Source organism: Triturus cristatus, chromosome 4_2, assembly GCF_964204655.1.
Source record: "Triturus cristatus chromosome 4_2, aTriCri1.1, whole genome shotgun sequence".
NCBI classification, from domain to species: Eukaryota; Metazoa; Chordata; class Amphibia; order Caudata; family Salamandridae; genus Triturus; species Triturus cristatus.
The window spans coordinates 736122756-736143356 of NC_140586.1; the positions used below are offsets into that span (position 1 = coordinate 736122756).

The 20601-nt window shown below is 50.9% G+C and overlaps 1 protein-coding gene across 1 annotated transcript in view; it reads left to right on the forward strand.

The window, feature by feature from the left end:
* Nucleotides 1–20601, forward strand: part of NRDC (nardilysin convertase) — a 1316087-nt gene that overhangs the window by 1250995 nt on the left and 44491 nt on the right. The window lies entirely within an intron of this gene.

The following is a 20601-nucleotide window of genomic DNA, read 5'->3' on the forward strand; positions in this document are numbered from 1 at the left end:
AGCAGTAGGTAGACCCAAAATTTCCTTTGGCCTTGACAGGATATTGTGAACTGCTACTTTTCGTGACCCGACCGCTTAGAGATCACACATATTCAACCACCACAAGACAAATTCAAAAAGAGCATATTTTATAATCTGAAAGAGACTATTAGTTATAGATTCCTTACCTTAGAATTACCCCCAGGTGTCAGGCTGGATCCGGAGAATTTTTCTTCAGCAGCACCCCTTCGCGTCGGTAGGTGGCATCGGTCGACTTCTCATTCGTCGTTGGCGTGGTGATAGCTGCTGGAATGACGTTGCGGTATCTACTTAGACGCCACCCCTGCGCGCTGATGTCAGTTCTTTCTTTTTCTGCACCAGCCTGCGCAGATCCAGAGAGGGCGGTACCCTTAGTCACTTTTTGACTAAAGCTTTTTTGACTTTTGACGTCATCTTTTCGAGTCGTTCGACTCCTGGTGCACGTAGGGATGTCCCATCGATGTACCGGCTTCAAACCTTGTCACGAGTTGATGTCGGTCACGGACTAACACCTCGTGTGCCTCTGGTTCCATGGAGCACGACCACGACCCGAAGTCGTGCTCTGACTGTCGGGCCATGAACCCGAAGTCTTTGCGGGAGCAGTTGAAAGCTTCTGAAGGCCCAGTAGTCAGCTCCGCGCCACTCAATGTCCCGGTCGAGAGGGAGGTCGCGGGACCGTTCGCGGAGTCACCATCATCATTCATGTTCGAAGTCTTCATCTTCGGGTAAGTCGAAGAACAAAAAGAAGGTGAAGAAGCACCGTCGCTCTTTACCTTCTCCCCATCCATCGGCCGATGCACTGCAGAAGGGTGTCATCCTTCAGCTCCGCCCTCAGAGCCTGCTCCGAGCTTCCCTCCCTTCCCAGGAGCCGGAGCATTTCCTGCCCAGCTTCGTGCTTTTTACGAAGCCCTCCTCTCCATCTTTGGGCAGCCTGACTCCACCGGCGCGCCTTTGGGCCCCACGGACTCCGTTGGGGACTCTAGGCCTTCTATGCCAGCGGCTCTGGGGCCGCAGGGCCCCCAGGGATCCAGGCCTGGGTCCGGATCGGCACCGTTTGACCTCACGACACCTCCCCCTGAGACGATCCACTGACGACACCTCCGCTGACTCCAATGCCGGTTGTGTCCCCGACCGGCATCAACCCCGGCTTCCCCCTCGATCTGAACATGGAGCCAGACCGGCGTCGATCGATGTCGGTACCGGTACTTTTGTACACTGTTCTATTCTGGCATTCCAGGAGTCTGTGGACCCTCTGGCAGACCAGCTAGAAGAGCTGGACTGAAGAGAGGAGTTGGGTGATGCCAATGGTCTGGATACTTCTCCAGCCCTTGGAATACTTTCTCCCCCTACCGGGGCCATGGAAGAGGGAGCCTCCTACGCTGTGGTGTTGAGTAGGGCGGCTGAGGCCTTGGGCCTTGAGTTTCCTATGGTGGCAGTCAGGACTAACCTCTTGACTGAGGTGCGTCAGCCGGCAGCGGCATCCTCGCAGCCCCTGCTGCCGTTCAATGAGGCCCTCACCGACATACTTCTGGGAACTTGGTTCAAGCTCAGCACAGGGGCTCCTGTAGATAGGATGATTGCCCGACGCCACTGCTCGGCCCCGGGCGACCCCATTTTGCCTTTCCCATCACCCTACTCCTGAGAGCTTGGTGGTCCAAGCCTCAACCTCCAAAAGGCACGTTCCCTGCTGCTCCCCCCAGATAGGGAATCCAAGAAGCGAGATCATCTTTGGATGAAGATGTTTTCTACCGCCAGCTTAGGACTGCGGTCTGTGAACACAGCATGTCCCTTCGGCGACAAGACCCACTCTGTGTGGGACACGGTTGCACAAGTGCTGCCACAGTGCCCAAAGAAGGCCCGGACTGTACTCACCCGTGCGGTTGCTGAGGGTAGAGACGCAGCGAGGTTCACCATTCGATGTGGGCTGGAGACAGCCGACTCGCTAGGTAGAACGATTTATACGCCTGGCTCAGGTCAGCTGGCTTTTCCGGGGATGTCCAATTGACCCTTTTGGACATGCCTTTTGATGGCCAGCGCCGGTTTGTCGACAAGGCGGACAATGCGCTCGATACGGCCAGATCCTTGGGCCTCGCTGCCACCCCTTGCCCTGTTCAGTCAGTCTTTCGCCCCTTTTGTGGCTACGGAAGGGGCGCCCAAACACGTTCCACCAAGGGCCACAGGCCGGCACAATCTACTCAACCTCGCCGGATACGTGGAACCCAGCGATGTGGGTCTAAGGGCCAGTGGGCAGGCCAGTCCACCAGTGCACCCTCTGCCTCGGCCTCCAAGCCTTCCTAGTCTGAGCTTTCAGGGCCACCAGTTGCCAGTGGGTGGCAGGACAAACCAGTGGGTGGCATCATCTCCCCTGTTTGCACAACATCACGTAAGACAGGTGGGTTTTGCAGATAGTCCGAAAGGGCTTCTCCCTCCCCTTCGAGACTACCCTCTCCCTCCATGCCACCAACACTCCATCGCATGTCGTAGGGTCACTTAGTCCTTCTCCGTCATGAAGTTCCGGCTCTCTTTGCCAAAGGAGCCATCAAGAAAGTCCCTGTGCCAGAAGTAGGTTGTGGTTGTTATTCCCACTACTTCCTGGTGCCCAAGAAGGACTAAGGCCTGCGTCCTATCTTGGAACTCAGGGACGTCAACCGCTTCCTGCGGAAGGAGAAGTTCAAAATGTTGACATTGTCCTCGGGTCTTATCTGACCTCAACCCCAGAGACTGAATGGTAGCGTTGGACTTGCTAGACCCTTTTTTCACATCCCTGTCCTGCCGGCCCATCGGCGTGACCTACGTTTCACGGTAGGCACAAGCATTTTCAGTTTACCAGGCTCCCCTTTCGCCCTACCAGTGCCCCTTGGGTGTTTGCAAACGTGATGACGGTGGTCGCAGCTCATCTATGCAGATCAGGGGTTCCAGTCTTCCCCCTATCTCGACGACTGGCTGTTGAAGTAGAGTTTGCCTCAGGCTGTCATTTCCCACCTCCAGACTACGGCCGACCTCCTGCACTCGCTGGGGTTCACTATCAACGTGCCGAAGTCACACCTAATTCCATCTCAGAAGCTCCTTTTCATCGGAGCAGTTCTGGATATAGTGCAGTTTCAGGCCAATACTCCCGAGCAGCGAGTTCAGGATATTCGGGCTATGATTCCGATTTTTTAACCTTTATATCTCTGGTTTCGGTCTGAATGACCCTGAGGCTGCTGGGCCTCATGGCCTCCTGCATCCTGCTGGTAGAGCATGCCAGGTGGCATATGTGGGCTCTGCAGTGGAACCTGAAGTTCCAGTGGGCACAGCATCAAGGGTAATCTGTCCGATTGCTTTCAGATCTCAGAGGGCACTGCACGTCAATTGCAGTGGTGGCTAACAAACCAGGATTGGATCAATGGCAGATCCCTCCACCTTACCCAACCAGACTTCACAGTGGTGAGAGATGCGTCACTTCTGGGATGGGGCAGCCACATGGGAGACGCGGAGATCAGAGGCCTCTGGTCTCCTGCAGATCCCGGGCTACCCATCTACCAGCTGGAGCTCTGGGCAATCCGTCTTGCACTGAAATCATTCCTTATTTCTGCAAAGGAAGAGTAGTGCAGGTGTTCAAGGACAACACTGCCGTCATGTGGTACTGCAACAAACAGGGCTGGGTCGTGGACCCTATGTCAAGTGGCTCTCCGAATCTGAACGTGGCTGGAACGTCAGGGCATGTCCCTAGTGGTTCAACACTTGGCATGTTCCGTGAACGCCAGGGCGGACGAGCACAGCCGCCTGCTGCTTGATGGATCACAAATGGCGTCTTCAGTCGGACATGGTCCACGGTCTCTTTCAGCAGTGGGAAGAGCCTTGGTTAGATCTATTCGCCACCAAAGAGAACGCGCAATGTCAGCAGTTCTGCTCATTGGAATTTCCAAGGCGGCACTCGCTAGGCAATGCTTTTCGTCGCAAGTGGAGTTGCGTTTTTTTTATCCGCCTATACTGCTTCTGCCCAGAGTGCTGAAGAAGCTCAAGCACAACCGGGCCTAAGTAATTCTTGTGGCTCCGGACTGGGCATGAAGAGTCTGGTATCCTGAGCTATTGAACAGGACCATAGATCCTCCGATAAGTCAGACTCTTCGAGAGGATATTCTGTTGCAGCTGCAGAGGATGGTCCTCCACAAGAACCTGTCCAGCAGATTGAGCGGCGACAGTTCACAGCCTTCGGCCTTCCTCCTGAAGTCTGTAGTGTTATCCTTGCAGCCAGGCATCCCTCTACTAAAACAGTATACACCTGTAGATGGAACAAATTTGTGGCATGGTGCGCAGCAAAGGCTGTGAATCTCCTTTCTGCCCCCCTTTCTGAGGTTCTCCTCTTCCTGCTTCCTTTGGCCCACCCTCGAGGGCTATCTTTCTTCGCCTTCCTGATCAACCTTCTCTTTTCAAGTCCCTTTAAGGGCATTACTCACCTGTTTCCTCCTATTCCTTTCGTAATGCCCCAGTGGGACTCGAACCTTGCTCTGACTTACCTTATGTGCACTCCGTTCGAGCCACTACATAATTTTCCTCTCAGACTCTTGACTCTAAAAACTGATTAGGTCTCGCCTGACCGAGCGCATGCGCTGGTCTGGCAAGACTTATTGAGAGGGCTCCAAAAAGTGCTACCAGGCCAGCCTAGAGCTACAGTGCATGTGCGCGCCGCGCTTTACCGCGATTACTTTCACTTTTGCGGCCTCACGGCCGCTTTGATGTTTAATCGTGATCGCGATCACTTTCACTTTCGCGGCCGCTTTGCATAGACAATAGGTCTCGCTTTTGGGACCTTATAAGTATTTAGTTATGCAACTGTTGCATGGCTAAACACTTATAAGGTCCCAAAGGCGAGACCTATTGGCTATGCCAATGCTGGTTTTTTGGTTGCCATCACCTCTGCTCGCAGGGTGAGTGAGCTTCAGGCTTTTTCTTCTAAACCTCCTTTCCTTGCTGTTCATCCGGTCAAGGTTGTCCATCGAATTAGACCTTCTTTTCTTCCCAAAGTGGTTACCTCTTTCCCCTTAGGACAGACCATTACTTTGCCCACCTTCTTCCCACCTCCGCATCCTTCTAAAGAGGAGGAGGGTTTCCACCGTCTGGATCCAAAACATGCGCTATCATTTTATCTGGATCGCATAAAACAATTCCGGGTGGATGATCAGCTCTTTGTTTGCTATGTGGGTGCCAAGAAAGGTCGGGCCGTGCCAAAAACGAACCATCTCTTAATGGGTTGTTCTTTGCATTCAAATTTGTTATTCCTTGGCGAAAAAGGAACCTCCAGTAGGGTTGAGCGCCCATTCCACCAGGGCAATGGCAGCCACTAATGCCTTGGGACTTGGAGTCCCCATTGATGACATCTGCCAGGCAGCCACGTGGGCTTAATTGCATACATTCACTAAACATTACTGCCTAGACAGCCAAGTCCGGAGAGACAGCTTCTTTGGCCGCTCCGTTCTTCAGGACTTTCTGGTATGAACTTGGTTTGCAGACCCACCTCGGGGGTTGGTATTGCTGGGGTGTCTATGCTAAGGTAAGGAATCCATACCTTTAGTCTCTTTCAGATGAACAAGTTACTTACATTCGGTAACGATATATCTGTAAGAGACACAGATAAATTATAGATTCCTTACCGCCTCACCCAACCTCCCTGTTCTGTGAACTGACTTCTAGAGTAAGGGACACCCTATCAGGGCCCTAGTTTTGTGCACTAGTGGTCAGTGTCTTCCATGGCTCTGCGCTTCTGGCGTGGAATGTCGTGTAAAGAACTGATGTCAACGTGCAGGGGTGGCATGTAAGTAGATACCGCAATGTCATTCCGGCGATCAGAAGGGCAACGATGAACGTGGAGTCTATCGACACCATATACCGACGCACAGGGGTACTGCTGAAGAAAAATACTCCGGATCCAGTCCAACGCCTGGGGGTAATTCTAAGGTAAGGAATGCATAACTAATATGTCTCTTGCAGATATATCGTTACCGAAGGTAAGTAACTTGTTCTTTTGGATGTGTTAGTGGTCATTGAATGTCTTCCTTTGTGTTAGGTTTTCGCGACGTGTCTGCGGGGATTGCAATGTCGTTGTGAATATAAAAAATGTAAAGAAAACAAAACGCTTATTAATCCGCGGAAGAAAGTACAAGCTTATAAAAATACCCCTTATAGAGCCATTTTAGATAGAAAATACAAATCTGAAAGAGACAATTAGTTATACGTTCCTTGCCTTAGAATTACCCCCAGGCGTCAGACTGGACCTGGACAATTTTTTTCATCAGAAGTACCCCTGCGTGTCGAAAGGTGGCGTCGGTCGGCTCCGCATTCATCGTTGGCATCGTGCTCGAGAGGATGACATCGCGGAAGCTACTTAGACACCGCCCTCTCGCGCTAACGTCAGTTCTTTCTTTTTCCGCGCAAGCCAGCGCATATCTGGAGAGTGCAGTACCTCCAGTCACGGTTTGACTGACGTTTTGCCGACTTTTGTTGACGTCGTTTTTGAGTCTTTGACTCCTGGTGCACGTTATGGTTGCCCGGTTTCAAGTCTCGCAGGTCCTGCCGACGGTTGATGTCAGTGACGGATCCGTACCATGTGTGCCCGTTCTGCCTGGAACCTGACCACGACTCTTAAGTCGTGTTCCAACTGCCGGACCATGAACCCGAAGTCTTTGCGGGAGCGGTCCCAACGCTTTCCGAGGCCAGGCAGTCTGCTCCGCGCCGCTCGAGTTCCCGGTCGTGTGGGAGGTCGAGGGACCGGTCGCGAAGCCGCCACCAATCTTCATCCAAGTCTTCACACTCCTCCGGTAAGTCAAAGCTCAAGAAGCAGTCAAAGAAGCATTGTCGCTCTTTGACTTATCCCCGTCCGTTGGCTGACGCGACGATGGATGCCAGTGGTGCCCCTCCCGCGGCTGTGCGTGCAGAGCCCGCTGGGTCAACCCCGGGTTTTCCTCCTTTTCTGGGACCCGGTGTGACCCCAGCCCAGCTTCGGAGTTTCTACGAAGCGATGCATGCCATCTTTGGGCAGTCCGACTCTGCTGGCGTGCTTTCGGGCCCTGCCGACTCTGCTGGGGGCCCTGGGTCTTTGACGCCGGCAGCTTTGCCCCCGGCACTGCAGAGTCCCCTTCAATCCAGGCCTGGATCGGCACCAGTCGACCTGACTACACCTCCCCTGTCGCCGACTCCATCGGCACCACATCCGCAGCTGACACCGCTTGTGTCCCCAGCCGGCATCGACTCCGGCCTCCGCCCTGACGTGGACACGGAGCCAGACCGGTGTCGACAGATGCCGGTTCCGGCGCCAATGGGTACTTTTGTGCCCTTGTTCCACCCTAGTTCTTTTAGGCCAGATTGGCAACCAGAGGAGGGTGAGAAGGACTGGTAAGGGTCTGGAGACCCTTTAACTGACCAGTTAGACTATGATCCAGACAGGCGAGAGGAGTTGGGGGATGCCAGTGGACTGGATACTTCCCCAGACCATGGCATGTTGTCTCCTCCTACCGTGGCTACGGAGGAGGGAGTGTCTTACGCAGTGGTGTTGCGTAGGACGGCCGAGGCTCTCAACCTCGAGCTACCTACGATGACGGTCTGGACTAACCTCCTGACAGAGGTACTTCAACCGGCGGCAAGCTCTTCAAAGCCCCTGCTGCAGTTCAATGAATCCCTCATTGACATCCTTTTGGGCACCTGGTCCAGGCCCAACACAGGAGCTCCTGTGAACAGGATAATCGCCGGACGCCACCGCCGGGCTCCTCCTCTTTCATCTCCCAACACCCTTCCCATGAGAGCTTGGTGATCCAAGCCTCCACGTCCAAAGGCGCATTCCCTAACGCACCACCTGATAGGGAATCCAAAAAGCTGGACCACCTTGGGAAGATGATGTTTTCTACCTCCAGCTTGGAATTGCGGTCGGTAAACACTGCATTTCTGTTGGGCAGTTACACCCACTCTGTGTGTGATACGGTGGCGAAAGTGATGCCACCGTGCCTGGAGGAGGCCCGGGCCGTACTCTCCCTTGCAGTTGCCACGGGGAGAGACACAGCAAAGTTTACTATTCGCTGTGGACTGGACACCGCCGACTCGCTAGGCAGGACGATTTCCACGTCGGTAGCTCTTCGAAGGTACGACTGGCTGAGGTCCAATGGTTTTTCAGGGGTTGCCCAAGCTACTCTTATGGAAATGCCCTTTGATGGCCGTCCCCTGTTCGGCGATAAGGCAGACGACGCGCTGGAGCGCTTTAGGGACTCTCTGGCTACGGCCAAGTCCTTGGTCCTCTCCACCACCCGCCCTGCACAATCTGCCTTTCGACCCTTTCGTGGCTATGGAAGGGATGCCCCGCCACGTCCCACCCAGAGCCACAGGCTGGCGAAAGCTGTTCAGCCCCTGCGCAGCCGGGGACATGGGATCCACCGCCGTGGGTCTAGGGGGCCAGCGGGCGGGCCAGTCCACCATAGCCCCCTCTGCAGCAGCCTCCAAACCCTCGTACTCCGACCTTTCAGGGCCACCAATCGCCAGTGGGCGGCAGGATTCGCCATCACCTCTCCCACTGGCGCACCATCAGGTCGGACAGGTGGGTTTTGCAGATAGTCCGAAGGGGCTACTCCCTCCCCTTTGAGACTACCCCCTCCATCCATGTCTCCTCAGCACCATCGCATGTTGGAGGATCATCTGGCCCTTCTCCAACAGGAAGTTGCAGCACTCTTGGCCAAGGGAGCCATCAAGTGAGTTCCTTCCCCAGAAGTAGGTTGTGGTTACTATTCCCACTACTTCCTGGTGTACAAGAAGGACAAAGGCCTGCGTCCTATCTTGGATCTCAGGGACGTCAACTGCTTCCCCTGGAGAAGTTTAAATTGTTGACACTAGCTCAAGTTCTGTCTGCCCTCGACCCTGGAGACTGGATGGTAGCGTTGGACTTGCAGGGCGCTTACTTTCACATCCCCATCCGGCACGCCCACCGGCGTTCTCTGTGGTTCACGGTAGGCCACGAGCACTTTCAGCTCACCGTGCTCCCCTTTGGCCTTACCTGTGCCCTTCGGTGTTCACGAAAGTCATCGCAGATCAGCTGTTCCAGTCTTCCCCTATCTCGACGACTGGCTGTTGAAGGCAGGCTCGCCCCAGGCTGTCGTCTCCCATCTCGCTGGGGTTCACTTTGAACGTGCCGAAGTCACACCTTACTCCCTCTCAGAAGCTGCTTTTCATCGGCGCGGTTCTGGACACAATGCAGTTTCTCGTTTATCCTCCGGAGCAGCGAGTCCGGGATATTTGGGCTATGATTCCGATCTTTCAACCTTTATCTCTGGTTTCAATCAGAATGACCCTGAGGCTGCTGGGCCTCATGGCCTCCTGCATCCTGCTGGTAGAGCATGCCAGGTGGCATATGTGGGCTCTGCAGTGGAACCTGGAGTTCCAGTGGGCACAGCATCAGGGGAATCTGTCCGATTGCTTTCAGATCTCAGAGGGCACTGCACGTCAATTGCAGTGGTGGCTAACAAACCAGGATTGGATCAACGACAGATTCCTCTCCCTTCTGCAACCGGAGTACACGGTGGCGACGGATGCATCACTTCTACGGTGGGGCGGCCACATGGGAGAGACAGAGATCAGAGGCCTCTGGTCTCCAGCGGAGTCCGGGCTCCACATCAACCTTATGGAGCTTATGCGATCCGTCTTGCGCTGAAAGCATTCCTTCCCTCTTTCCGGGGAAGAGTAGTGCAGGTGTTCACAGACAACACCACCGCCATGTGGTACTGCAACATACAGGAAGGGGTGGGTTTGTGGACCCTATGTCAAGAGGCTCTCCATCTCTAGACATGGCTGGAACATCAGGGCATATCCCTGGTGGTTCAACACCTGGCAGGTTCGCTGAACGCCAGGGCGGACGAACTCAGCTGCAGGTACATGATGGATCACGAATGGCTTCTTCACTCGGAGGTGGTGCAAGGTCTTTTTCAACAGTGGGGAGAGCCTTGGTTAAATCTATTCGCCAACGAAGAGAACGCGCAATGTCAGCAATTCTGTGCATTGGAATGTCCAATGCCGCACTTGTTAGGCTACGCTTTTCATCATGAGTGGAGTTGCAGAGTTCGAGGCATGTGGGCTGCTGAATTAATATCTGTGCATAGATCGCCGCCTAGTGTTGGGTCCGGATGATTGCAGATTGTTGTCCTGGAAGAGTCTTCGAAGTATCACGAGATAGGTGGCTCCTCCCCTGGACTACAGTGCGCATGGGCATCCCCTCCATCCTTAGATTGTTTTTTTCCGCCATTGGGTTCGGATGTCCTAATCTTAGCTCTTAGAGTATTTAGGCCTATTACTCATCGGTATCGTTTTCGTTCGGCGCCGAGTATCTTCTTCGAAGTTAGCCATTTGCCCTTCGATGTCAGAGCCGATCAAGATCGACGATGGAACCAAAGACATCGAATAGCCCCTTCAAGCGTTGCCCTCTTTGCAACGCTAAATATGCTCGCTTCAACGTGCACCCGGTGTGCAACTAGTGCCTCCCTCCAAACCACGACGAAGCCACCTGTATGGCGTGCTCCAGGTTTCGATCGAAGAAAACACTTCGCATTCGTCGAGCAGCTCGGCTCGAGGCGCAGAAAGCAGCGCCAAACCCGGACAACATCTTCGGGACCGAAGATGAGGAGGTCGTGGACTTTGAAGTTCAAGGAGAGATATCGGATCCGGTGTCGGAGCGTGAATCCGACTATGATGCCGAGGACGAACATATTCTAGATGAAGAGGAAGATGAAGTCGTCGAACAGGTAGGAAACGACGGAGAGGCCCTTGGGGCCGAGGAGGATAGCTCGGAAGAGGAGCTACGCCCACAGGTCCACTCAGGGCCCAAAGAGACACTCGATAAGGCTCAGGTCGCGGGATCGCCACAAGGCCTTACCCAAAATCATTCCTCTCGTTCTTCCGCCCCGCATAAATGCCCGGCGCCGAACTATCCTAAAGAGCCGTCGGTATCGAAAGCGCCATCACTCGATCAACGAGAATCGAAACTGAAGGCAACGGCACCGAAAGCGAAACCGAAAGTGAAAGAGTCTCTACACGGCAACAAGGCCTCGAAGCCCTCGGAGCCGAAGACACCAAAGAAGGCTGTCGACGCCGAAAGGAGTCTTGCGAACGTCGAGCCGAAGGCGGCACCTACGATCAAGGTCAAGGTTGCCGACCCGAAAATATCGACGCCAAGGAGCGTCGACACACATATGGAGAGCGGCCCTCGTGAGCCACCCCATTCCAGTCTTCGTGTCCAGAAAACGACATCTGGTACGGGGCTTGATGCCACAACGAAAAAGGCGTCGAAGGACCGTGTCCAATCCACGCCACCGTCTCCCTTTGTAAAGCAGAAGGTGTCGGAGTCGTTATCACGCATCCAAACCAAAGCTTCCATGATTGGCGCAAAAACGGCCCCGCAGCCAAAAGCGGTCAGCGCGGTTCATGTCGCGTCGACGCACATCAAGTTCGGACTCCCACCAGCGGTGCGACCACAAATGTTCGACGCCAAGAAGGGTCTCGACCCACAAGAACCTATCGAGCCGACGAAAAATGTCGAGGCACCGACAGGAATTCAAACGGAAAAGAGAGCTGTTGCGATACCTCACGACGATGAGGATCCCAGGCACTTTATCGACGCCAATACTGGTAGACTTTCCATGTTCAAACGGAAAATAGTAACAGAGACACCAATGGAGCCCTACAAAATTCCATTAAAGAAAAAAAGAACCACATCACCAGTTCTAGTGGAACAACTACAATATTGTGCCACAGAACCTCAGTCATTCTCACCCACACACTCTAATGTGGATGCTGGAGATGCTGATGATATAGAGGGCACTTATCCTATGGACACTGACCCTGAAGACCTAAACCAACCTTGGGTGGACAATACTGATGCAGGGGACCCACATACTGCTCCAGACATACAGGCATATGTGGTGAAAACGTCTCCTACGGAGGATACGGCTGCTTTCAATGCCTTAATTGAAAGAGCCACCAACAATCATGACGTACAGCTCCACACTGATCCTATTGAGGACGACTTTCTAATGGATACCTTCTCTACCTCAGAAAGATCTGTCAAAACTCTGCCCATGCTGAAGGGGGTCCTCAAACAAGCTAATGACATTTTTAAGGAGACCACAAGGGCGAGAGTCCTTAACCCTCGAATTGAAAAAAAATATAGGCCAGCTCCTGTGGACCCTGCCTACATAAAAGGACAGTTGCCTTTAGACTCATTGGTGGTTTCCAATGCTCGGAAGAGAGCCAACTCACAGACAACGGGTGATGCTCCTCCCCCAGACAGAGTCTAAGGTCTTGGAAAAATCAGGAAAGAGGGTTGCTGCACAGGCAGCTAACATCTGGAGAATTGCCAACACTCAGGCACTTCTGGCTAGATACGACAGGGCAAATTATGATACCCTAGAGACACTGCTACAGCACCTCCCGGATCAGTATAAAGAAGGAGCAGAGTCACTAATTACAGAAGGGAAGCTCATAAGCAACGCTTCCATTAGGTGCGCTCTTGACGCAGCTGACACTGCAGCTAGGGCTATTAACACCAGCGTCATGTTAAGACGGCATGCTTGGTTAAGAATCTCTGGATTCAAACCAGAAATGCAAACAACTATACTTAATCAACCTGTCAACCCTAACTCCCTCTTTGGCCCCGAAGTTGACACCACCCTAGAGAAACTCAAAAAGGATACGGAGACTGCAAAGTCTATGGGGGCTCTGCAATCACAGCAGTTTCGGAGTGGGTCCTTTCGTCGCTCCAGCAACAGAGGACCAGCTAAAAGCCAAAACTCCCAACAGTCGCAGTACACTAAAGGAGGTACACAGACCACCTATAATAAAAATAATAGAGGTGGATACCGTGGAAACAACGTCAAAGGCAGAGGCCGTGGAGCAACAGCTCCAGGTCCTCCGCCACCAACAAACAGTGACGCCTTGTCACTGCCCCCCGACCACGTAACACCTGTCGGGGGGAGACTCCAACAGTTCCTGCCAGTCTGGGAATCCATTACTACAGACAGGTGGGTGAGAGAAATTATCCAGTACGGTTATTGTCTAGAGTTCATGTCCCCTCCACCCAACGTACCACCAAGACACCATCATATGTCCGCAGAGCACTTGCACTTATTCCAACAGGAAGTTCTGGGTATGCTCCAAAAAGGAGCCATAGAACTCGTGCCTGCAAAGGAACGAGGATCAGGGGTGTACTCACTGTATTTTCTGATCCCCAAAAAAGATGGATCTCTCAGACCCATACTAGATCTAAGAGCTCTAAACCATTACATTCTGTCAGAGCATTTTCACATGCTCACTCTGCAACAAGTACTACCGTTGCTCAGTCAGGGAGACTTTCTCGCAACATTAGACCTCAAAGATGCGTATTTCCATATACCCATACACCCCTCACACAGAAAGTATCTCAGGTTCACTGTTCTCAATCAGCATTACCAGTACAATGTCCTCCCTTTCGGGGTGACTACAGCACCCAGAGTTTTCACCAAGTGCCTGGCTACAGTGGCGGCACACTTAAGGAGACAACACATACATGTCTATCCTTATCTGGACGACTGGCTTGTCCAAGGAAAGTCGGCCCAGCACTGAGCCAGCCACATGTCCCACACCATTCACCTTCTTCACAGCCTGGGCTTCTCACTGAATTATCCAAAGTCCCACCTTCAACCCAACCACGTACAGCAGTACCTAGGCGCAACCATAGACACTCTGGCAGCCACGGCACAACCAAATTCAGTCAGGATCAACAGCATTCAGTTGCTCATAAAGAAATTCAGACCTCAACACTCACTCCCAGCAAGAGTGTTTATACAGTTGATAGGCATGATGGCCTCCTGCATCTTCATAGTCCCGCACGCAAGATTACATATGCGCCCGCTTCAGGAGTGCTTGGCACGCCAGTGGAATCAGGCCCACGGACAATTAAAAGACCTAGTGTTGGTGAGCGGTCGGGCATACAACTCTCTGCATTGGTGGAATCCACAAAACCTTTGCAAGGGCCGACCGTTCTAGGAGCCTGTGCCACAGATCTACTGACGGCGAACGCGTCTCTCCAGGGATGGGGAGCTCATGTACTCAATCACACAGTGCAGGGACTATGGACGACACAGCAAAAGAAGATGCACATCAACATTCTGGAACTGATGGCAATCTTCCTAGCCATGAAAGCATTCAAACTGCACCTGTGCAACAAAGTCGTGTTGATCGGAACAGACAACATGACTGCCATGTACTACATACAGAAGCAGGGAGGAACACACTCTCCACTGTTGTCTCATCTGGCTCAGAGCATGTGGAAGTGGGCCATTCAGAGGAACATCTTCCTCATGGCGGAACACCTCCCGGGCAAAGACAACCAGATGGCAGACCTGCTCAGCAGACACAGCTACCAGATGCACGAGTGGGAGATATATCCATCAGTACTCCAACCGTACTTCCAGCAGTGGGGTCATCCAGAGATAGACCTCTTCGCCACAAGGGAAAACGCAAAATGCCAAAGCTTTGCCGCCAGGTTCCCACATCCACAGTCGCAGGGCAATGCAATAAGGATGAACTGGTCCGGCAAATTTGCGTACGCTTTCCCCCCAGCACCGTTAATACCGCTGGTGGCACGCAAACTCAAGCAACACTCGATGACTCTCATCCTGGTTGCTCCAACGTGGGCACGTCAGCCATGGTACACCACGTTTCTGGAACTCTCCATGGTACCGCATCAAAGGCTACGGCTCACACCCACACTTTTAACGCAGAGCCATGGCGAGATTCAGCACCCAGATCCGCAACAGCTGAACCTGGCGATCTGGCTCCTGAGATCTTAGAATTTGGCTACCTAAACTTGCCTCCAGAATGTATGAATATCATCAAGGAGGCACTGAGACCCACTACCAGAGCCTGCTACGCGGCTAAGTGGAAAAGATTTGTCATTTATTGTAAAAATAATGACATCAATCCGCTGGATGCATCAACGCAAAACATTATCTGTTATCTATTACACTTATACCGATGCAATCTAGCATACAATTCCATCCGTATACATTTAACCGCTCTGGCAGCTTACCTTCAGAATAGGCAGCACCTCTCTCTGTTCAAAGTGCCTGCCATCAGAGCTTTCTTGGAGGACTCAGATGTGTGATTCCTCCACGACACCCCCCTTCACCAGTCTGGAACCTTAATGTGGTCCTCACCAGACTGATGGGACCACCTTTTGAACCTCTACACTCTTGTGAGATTCAATTTCTAACATGGAAAGTAGCTTTCCTAGTTGCCATTACTTCCCTAAGGCGAGTTAGTGAACTTCAGGCACTAACCATTCAAGAGCCATTTATACAGGTTCATGCAAACAGGGTAGTACTACGCACCAACCCTACTTTCATGCCCAAGGTAATCTCGCAGTTCCATATGAACCAATCCATAGAACTGCCTGTGTTTTATCCTAATCCTGAGAATGTAGCAGAGAGAATGCTCCACACACTTGATATAAAAAGAGCTCTCATGTACTATATTGATAGAACACAAAGTTTCAGGAAGACAAAACAACTGTTTGTTGCCTTCTCTCCACAGCACAAAGGCAACCCCATTTCCAAAGCAGGAATAGCTAGGTGGATCGTCAAGTGTATACAGATTTGCTATCACAAAGCTAAGCGCACACTAACAATTCCTCCAAGAGCCCACTCCACACGAAAACTGGGGGCCTCCATGGCTTTCCTGGGAAATATTCCTCTAGAGGAGATATGTAGAGCAGCCACATGGTCCACTATACATATCTTTACCAAACACTACTGTGTAGATGTACACTCAACACAGCAAGCTGCTGTAGGACAGGCTGTTCTCAAAACTCTTTTTCAGACTGCTGCAGCTGGCACGGGTAGCCGCCGCTAAAGGGAGGGACTGCTATGTAATTAGGGCTCCCGGTTTTCCGTTTAAACGGATTTTTACATATAAATACAGACGGAAAACAAGTTTTCCTTTGTCTGTATTTATATGTAAAAACGGGAAAATACTAGCACATTTTGCAGCGCTTCTGTGCTCCTGGATGATCTGTGGCTGCTAGCGCCATTAGGCCTGCATTGTTCTCAGCGCCCCACCTGTGCGAAGTTAATCACTCTCACACATAGCGCATTCAGCCCCCCTCCCTTGGCTCGGGCTGAGCTCTCACTCTCGCAGACACGCCTGGGGTGGACAGGGGGTAGTCAACTGACAACAAAAGTCTGCAGTGCAGAAGAATCCTGTATACAGGTTCTCGGATTGAAACTGGAGCACTTCAATTTCTCTTTTAAAGACCCATTTTTCACAAATGGCTGGGTTTCTTAAGTAAAATGAATAAATACCTAATGAGCTATTAAAATCCAAAAATACTACATTCCCTGCAGGAAACGGCATCCATCCAATTACAGCCACATTGCACAAGAGCTGGACATCAGTTCGTAATGGGTAAGCGGACCGGCTACAGGAACTGTTAATGAGTCACCACAGTGACTGCAAGATGGCAACAGAGATATCTCTGTATTATGCCTGTCTCTTTATTGCTGTTGTCTTTGGGCACGAGTTGTTTATTTCTCCGAGTGAGAGCCACCGTACGTCATAGCCTGGAACATTGAATAACAACCAAGGAGAGATTTGTGCTGCAAATTGTGTTTCTTTCTCGAAGTGCTCACATTTGCTGTAATACGCATTGTGTTCTTTAGGCAACACCCAGAGATGAAAAAACGGCCAGTGGTAAGCAGAGTAAAATTTATCTAGGCTAATCCACCACACTGACAGGAAATTTGTACCATTCTCATTCAATATGCATTATTACATATATCAAATTATTTATAATTCAATTATTAATTAACATATCAGTTGTAATTAGAGCGTCTACAAGCTATGGTTCAGCGCACCTTGTGAAAGGCCAAAGGTCGGAAGAAAAAGCCCTTTTCGTACCTCACGCCTATATTGGTATACATGCCTGGGAAAAGCTTATTTTGCGCATTATTTGTGTCGACACGGTAGTGGGCAGCAGAGAGAAGAAACCGGATCCTTGACTTTTCAGCCCGGGCTGCGCTGGAAGGCAGGGCTCAGTCAGACACACATACAGGGAAGAGGGTGTAAGTGAGACTCAGAAACAGTCTTTGCAGAGTTTGTGACCTGACTGCATTGCTCATAGCCATTGCTGTCTCTTCCTTCTTGCCTGGACAAGGACAATGTCCAATTCTGCTGCCCCCCCTCTTTTTTCCTCTTCCTCCCTCTCTTTGTCGTGCTCCTCCTCACTTGTAGAAAACCGTGACTGTTCTTTCCTCTCGTCATTCGTTCCCCAGTGAAATGGATCCAAAAAAAGAGGACACGTCTTACAAAAGTCTTTTCCTGACATGTTTCTATTCCAAAACGCGGCCTCAGGAGGAGAAAAAAGGTTTTAAAATACGAACAATAAACACATAACTGAATAAAACAAGACAGAGTCGTCGCAAAGTGGCCAGATTGGTTTTATTCACACCCAAACACATTAGCGCCACCTTACAGAGTTTGCCAGTCTAGCGCTACTTTTCTTTTCATGTCCTTAGCTTTCTGAATAATAAGTGTAAAAGCTTTAAGTTGTATTCCCTATGAGTGTTTGATTTTTCCAGAATGTTGTTACTTTTTTCATGCAGCAAATTACTCTGGTCTAGTGCATAGTTTGAATAGAGTTGCTTCTAGGTGTTTATAGCAGGGCACAATTGGGTTGTAGCTGAAGGGAGTGTGAGTTTATCTCAGTGGGACAGTATGGTGTTCAGTGGGGCAGAGGATACAGCACTCTCTGCAGATGACAGAAACGGCAAAGCTCTGAGACAAATGGCTTGTGATAGCACTTTTAAGCGTGTTTGGGACATTCTGCGAATTGCAAAGTTTTCAGATTAATGTATTGTGTTGACCAAGAACAACCAAATGCATGTGTGCATTGTCAATTTAAATAAATGTGGAAAAATACTAGCTGCAGCGTTGCCTTCTGCTTGTGGCAAAAATAAATGTGGATAAATACAGAAAAAATGCCCAAAAAATAAATATGGATAAATACAGACGGAAATGGCAAAAAAATAAATACCATAAAACCGGGAGCCCTATATGTAATCTATGCACAGATATGAATTCAGCAGCCCACATGCCTCGAACCGAATATGCTACTTACCAGTATGCATCTGTTCTTGGCATGTAGGGCTGCTGACATTCATATCGCCCACCCTCCTCCCTGGCGCCTGTAGCAGCTGTAGCATTCAGTAATCACTGGTTAGCATGGTCATCATTCACTGTATTATACTCCATCTATGCCACAATGGCAAAAAACAATCTAAGGATGGAGGGGATGCCCATGCGCACTGTAGTCCAGGGGAGGAGCCACCTATCTCGTGATACTTCGAAGACTCTTCCAAGAAACAATCTGCAATCATCCGGACCCAACACTAGGCGGCGATCTATGCACAGATATGAATGTCAGCAGCCCTACATGCCAAGAACAGATGCATACTGGTAAGTAGCATAGTCGCTTCTATACACCTTTCTGCCTATACCACTTCTGCCCAGAGTGCTGAAGATCATCAGGTGCGGCCGGGCCCCAATCATTCTTGTGGCTCCAGATTGGGCACGAAGAGTCTGGTATCCCAAGCTATTATACATGGCCTTCGATCCTCAAATCCGACTGCCTCTTCAGGAGGATCGTCTGTCGCAGCAACAGGGGACGGTCGTCCACCTGAACCTGTACAGCCTCCACCACCTTGCGTGGAGATTGAGCGGCGACAGTTGACAGCCTTTGACCTTCCTCCTAAAGTCTGTGATGTTTTCTTGGCAGCCAGGCGTCCCTCCACTTAGACGATATACAACTGCAGATGGAACACATTTGTGGCATGGTGCGCAGCAAAGGCTGTGGATCTCCTTTCTGAGGTTCTCCTCTTCCTGCTGACCACAGCAAAGGCCTCCCTCTCAATAGCTGACCAACTCCTCTCCCTGTGGGTCAACCTTCTGTTGATAAAAGCTACTGGTTGAGCTTGGCCCTCTGCATTAAGTTGTGACAATACTGCACCTATCCCTATCTCAGAAGCATCTCCCTGGACAATGAATGGTTTGGAGTAGTCAAGACTTTGCATAATGGGTGCTAAGCACATGGCTTGTTTTAGGTCATTCTGACAGCTAACTGTCCACTGAACTTTCTTAGGCATTTTCTTTCTTTGAGGTGAGATCAGTAAGGGCTGTCACTATGGATATATAAACATTAACAAATCTTCTGGAGTACAAAGTCAGGCCCAAGGAAGCTCTGACCTGAGTCTGTGTAGTGGGAGCAATTCAGTCACACAGTGGTCCGAATTTTCCCCTCCAGTGGTTGAATTTGGCCTCCACCTGCGAGATGGCCCAAGTACACAGCCTTGCTCTGCCCTTTCTGGCAATTCCTGGCCTAGATAGTGAGCCCTGCCTTCTGTAGTGCCTCAAGTACATTTCTGATGTGGACCAGGTGGAGCTAAAGACAGCTATATCACCTAGATATGCTGCACTATAGGCTTCCAGACCTATTATGACTTTATTCAAAGTCTCTTAAATGTGACAGGCGCATTTTTCAAACCGAAAGGCTACACAGTCAATTGATAATGCCCACTGGGGGTTGAAAATGCTGTCTTTGGTTTGGCATCCTCTGAGAGTCTGATCTGCCAATAACCAGCAGTCAGGTCCAATGTACTTAGCTACTTGGCAGAGGCCAAAGTAGCAATCAATTCATCTACCCTTGGAATTGGAAGGGCATCAGTCTTAGTGACTGCATTGAGGCCTCTATAGTCAACACAAAACCTGATCTCTCTCTTACTATCCTGGGTGTGAGGTTTTGGCACCAGCACTACAGTACTAGCCCAAGGACTATCTGAAGGCTCAATGACCCTACCTCCAGCATCTTTTGGACCTCTTCCTGATGCAATCTCTGACATGGTCAGGCTGTCTGTAAATTTTACTCTTTACAGGCAGGTTTTTGCCTGTGTCCACTTCATGGGTACACCAGGTAGTCTTACTGGATGTCAGAGAAAAGAGACCAAGAAACTGACTCAGAACTTGTCTTCAATCAGCTTGCTAATGATCAGTGAGGCTGTCTGAGAAGGTCACTCTCATCCTCCCGTCCCTCATCAGTAGCCATGAGCAAGCTCATGTTTGCCCTGTCAACAAATGGTTTCCGGAGATTCACATGAAGTACCATGTGTGGATTTCTTGGAGTGCCTAGGTCCATTAAGTAAGTGGCCTTGCCTTTCTTTCCATGTTTGATGTAGGGGACACTCCACTTGTCTTGGAGAACTGCTGGTGCCACAGGCTCCAACACCCACACTGTCTGAGTCCTGTCTGGTGAAGAGTTATTACAGCCTTTTGGACATGCCAAACTTTCGAAAGCTACTGGCTGGCTGTGAGAAGTTGGCCTGATATGTAGTGCTCACTATTCTAGTGATCACTGTGTATCATTCCAAACGACCCTTATTGATGATTGGTTGTAAGTCAACCTTATAGACCAGCTATCCTAGTAGCGTGGACAAGAGCAGTCTTCAGGCTAAACTCTAGAGGGCGTGTTAAGCCAGCTGTTTACCATCACAT